We start from the raw sequence: 4,826 nt of genomic DNA on the forward strand, positions 1-4,826 counted from the left end.
TTAGGGCTTAAAAATGGGAAGAGATAAAGGGACAAGAAAGTTCTAAATAGACTCATATTCTTTTGAGACTGGTCTAGATTCCTGGGCCAGTGTCGTTCGCTCGTGGGACACTTTCCTGGGTCTTCAGAAAGCTCAGGTTACTAAGATCTGTTACTCTCTTTATGGTTAATAAACATTCAAAGTACAAGCAGCTCTGGAAAAATTAGCAATATGACAGCTGGAAAAGATAATAAGGGAGTTGGAAGACAAGTAATATGTGTAACCAAAGTGATTTATTCGTAGTGGGAGGAGAAAGAACACAAATATGTGAGAAACAAAAGTCCGCAAAGCTTCCATGTAGGACGTCCATCTAACAGGCTTCTAGACTGAGAGACACTGTGGTGGGAAGAAAGTCACCAAAGAAAATCAACTAGAACATTTCCCCGAAGTGAAGAACAGGAAATTGAATAGCCCACTCATTCCTACATCAAAACACATTTTTATGACTTTTGGACATTGGCCAAAAAAAAGATTTTCCTTTCAGAAAGAACCTGCAGGAAGGAGCTGCAGGTGAAAATCATGGTTCTAGCAGTGAAATCATTTATATAAGTTTCTCCATATTCCCCTTGTATTGGTCCAAGGGGCCAGAGGTTCATAATCTGAAAGGTTCGCTATAAAATGTGAGCAGGAAGAGGAAGGGAACTTAGTAATTCAGTAGATACCTAATTAACCATGTGAGTTCTCACATGTGTATTGAGATCATATATTTAACCACACATTTTGTGGAAATGTTAAGTCGTGTAAAGTTCAGGGTTTTGGTGAAGAAGCCAAAAAGAATTAGCTGGAGGTGACTCCTGATCCAGGCTCGGCTTCCAAATCTGGCTCCTGTCCCAAGTCATTAGTCCGCAAAGCTAATGGGTTAGAGTGGGTTAGAGTGGATTGAGCTAGTGTTTACTTCTTAGGAACAGACAGACTGAGGTGGCCCAGGCCCCAGGTGACAGGGTTCCAACTTCCTCCTGTCGTCACCTGCGCCCTCCCTGTGGTGACTCCGAAGTCCTCTCCAGGAACATAAAGAATGTGGTGGTACCACCAGGATGTCACCCTGAGGCCTGGGTTTAGGCTTCATGTTGTGTTTGAGCCTTGCCTTCATTAGACATTCAATTTCAAATGGCATTCTCTGTCTGAATAGACCCAAGAATAAAACATGTAATAACTCACAATCCGTCCTGATGAGCAGTTACACAATCATTAGTTAAGCTCCTTCTATCACTATTGTCACACAAAGACCAGAGGGCACAGGTCACGCCCTCCAGGACCACAACACGGAGAAAGAGCCAGGGGCCTGGGCCTGGTTGCCAGGAGAGACGTGCACACAGAGAGCCATGGGGTCTTGGGAAGGAGATCCCCAGAGATTCAGGGCCAGGAAAGGACATAAGAAGCGGGCTGTCTTTGATGTGGTGTCAGGAATGCATAAGGAGGTCAACCCAGGGGGACTCAGGCAAGGACAGTGGAGCAGGGGCTTCACAGGGAGCAAAGGCCTTGAGCTGAAAACTGTGCGGCCTGCACAGAAATCAACCTGGAGTTCACACAGGGCAGTTGTGCAGGTCAAGGTCACAGGATCCATGTGAACCATACAGTGAAGGTCCACAAGGGTCAGGCTGAGGAGGCCGATAGTGTCGAGAGGGCCTCTCGAGCCAGAAAGCCTGGCCCCTTACTGTCTCTGCCACCCCCTAGCTGTGTGCCCTTGGTCAAGTTACTTGACCTCTCGTGCCATTGTCCGCAGTTGGGGAGAAATGAGATGCCCACCTCATGGGGAGGGTGACCACACATCTCAGTTTGCTCAGGAGAAACCTGGTTCATGCTGCTGTCCTGGCATTCCGTCCATGTAGTGACCTCTTTCACCTTCCAAAGTGCCCCTGTTTGGTGAATAAATGTCATCATCACCTTACTCATTGGGTTCCTGTGAAGATTAAAAGAGCAGGTACCAGTGCCTGTCATGAGTAAATGCTCTACGACAGTTTGCTATTCATGTTTTACTGAATGTGGAAAACAACTAACACAGGTTGGAGGTGGGTATTGAGAAGATTAACAGGCCAACAGTATGTAGAATATGTTTGAGAAACAACTTCTATGTAAATTATATCAATAAGACTCCTTCAAAGGGGTCAGAAAAAGAATCCAGGAAGCATGGATCAAAAAAGTGCTTTATTTCCTAACTTAGGCCTTCTGCTTCACGTCTGAACATGGTATCTCCAGGCCTTAGAGAATGTGAAGTAGAAGCAGAGTTTTTGTGGTCTATATGGTCCCAGAAGTCCTTCAAGGTTTATCAGAACACCTTTCTCAGGTTATAAATGACTGGCTGGAGCTGACATGTTCGGAGCACCTACTCTGTGCCCAGCCCTGTTCTGAGGATTCCTCACTGTAACTCATTCAGGCCTCACGACATCCACAGGGCGATTCCCATTGTGCAAAGGGACACAGCAGTGAAATCTCCACACCAGTGTGGCCCCAGGCATGGGAGACGCCTGTGCTTGGAATGGCCTGGATACCGTGAACGATGGACATCAAGATGTCCCCAAGACCTCGGCCTTTCCTGAAGTCTCTGGCTGGGGAAAGCACCTCCCTGCCCAATTTGTAGGCTTTGGCTTGATCTTAAGGAAGAAGAGAGTCACGTCCAAAGCACATGCATGAGGTTAATGTGCCAACACCCCAGGAGCGCAGGGCAGAACCAGTTTTACAGAATGAGTGAAAAAGAAGAAATGTGAGGTATCTTGTCCCCAAATACCGTGGGGCTGATGTATACGACTCACTTAAAATTACAAAAAGAGTCACAAAAAGAGAAATATAGCATGACTCCACTTCTATCAGTTTTCTAGAGTAGCTGATGACTTAGAATGAGAAGGCAGAGTAATGGATTCCAGGGCTGGGTGGTGAGGAAATTGGGAGTGTTTAACGGGTATGGATTGCACTTTAGCGAGATGCAAATGCCCTGTGGTCTGGTTGCTCTGCAAAGGGGATATTCTTAACACTACTGAACTGTATATTGAAAATGGAGAAAATAGTAATATTTATGTCATGTGTATTTAAAATAATTGCATTTTTAAAAAATGGAACGACTGCTGTATAGGAATATTTCTTTAAAAACCTAGATTAGTGGCGGCTGGATAGTTCAGTTGGTGAGAGCCCGAGCTCTCAACAACAAAGTTGCCGGTTCAAATCACAGATGGGATGGTGGGCTGCGCCCCCTGCAACTAAAGATTGAAAACAGCGACTGGACTTGGAGCTGAGCTGCACCCTCCACAAATAGATTAAAGGATATGACTTGGAGCTAATAGGCCCTGAAGGAACACACTGTTCCCCATATTCCCTAATAAAATTAAAAAACAAACAAACCCTAGATTAGACAAATCAGTCGGAGTGCACATCTCCGATATTCTGTGGCCCACAAAGGATACGATGGAGGCATCAGATTGTGTCCTGTATTTCTAACATGTAAGGTCATACAGGAGCTCTAAAACTTCACGTCATCATATTTGAGCTGACATATTGAAAACTGGTAACACTGCATAATTTTGTTAGATACATTATTTCAAAGAACAGGAAACGTGCAGATAAAATTATTAAAGGGATCTTGGGGGTGGGGCTTGGAGAACCTGTAAATAGATAGCAGTCCTCTTAGCTATCAATTAATGTCTCCTGAACAATAGAATAAATACGAGGTCATTCTGATTTTACTTCCAGTGCTATTTTTCTTTTTTTTATTTTTTCTTTTTTTAAATATTATTAGTTTCAGGTGCACAAGACAAAGCAAAACTTAGACATTTATCATTTATATCCCTCACACTGTGTGAACCCCCCTCCCCCATCCCCTATCCCTCTGACATCGCACAGAACATTACATTTCCACTGTCTCTTTTCCTAATGCTGTACTCCACTTCCTGTAACAATATACATACAAATATATAAATATACATACATATATATATTTATATAAAATTATAGTTGGCATTCAGTATTGTTCAGCTTCAGGTGTACTGTGCAGAGATCAGCCATCTACTATTTTTCTTGAATGTCAGATATCACAATGAAAGAAATATTTGGTTTTCCAGATTTTCCTCTTATGAGGAATTGGAATGGAGGTGATGTCTCTGTTTTGTTTTCCAGGAAACAATATATAACAGTGACCAGTGTGCTGAATATTAAATTTCCACAAACCTTCGGCTCAGACGACTACAGAGAATGATCAGAACGGAGTGTCTATCGTTAGAAACCATGACTTATGTTTCTTTTTTTTTTCTTTTGATCTGCATACGGCAAGACAATTGATGAAACCTCAAATACATTTTCATTTCAATAAAGTATCTGCAAACCTACAGTTCTTTTCTTGTGATCTGATGAAAATGGAGGCTTTAGAGAGACTCACACCACACACGCGTGTGCTCGCACACACACACACACACCCAAACACACATTGTTCATGAAGAGCTCACGGGGGCAGGACTGCAGACTCTGAGAAGCACGCTGTTCCTCACCACCTGTAGCCCAACATCGACCCTTCTCTGGAAACTGATTTTCCTCCCCTCTCACCCCATCTTCCAGGACGATCTCTGCCTTGCTCAGGCCCTGAGGTCCTGGTGGCTGCGACAAGCTCAAGTTCCCACATGTCCTTCAGTCCTTGTGTCCGTGCTGAGCCCTGCTCACCATGGCCGGGCTTTCTGTGTCCCTGGCCCGAGTGTGCAGGGAGGGGAACAGCCAGCGAGAAAGGGGGCTTAGGCAGGGCAGGGATGAATCCTGTCTGCATCCTTAGATTGGATCTACAGCCTCAACAGGGTTGTTAAAATCTTTCA

Source organism: Rhinolophus sinicus, chromosome 14 (genome assembly GCF_057876585.1).
Source record: "Rhinolophus sinicus isolate RSI-liver-muscle chromosome 14, RSI-T2T, whole genome shotgun sequence".
Classification (NCBI taxonomy): domain Eukaryota; kingdom Metazoa; phylum Chordata; class Mammalia; order Chiroptera; family Rhinolophidae; genus Rhinolophus; species Rhinolophus sinicus.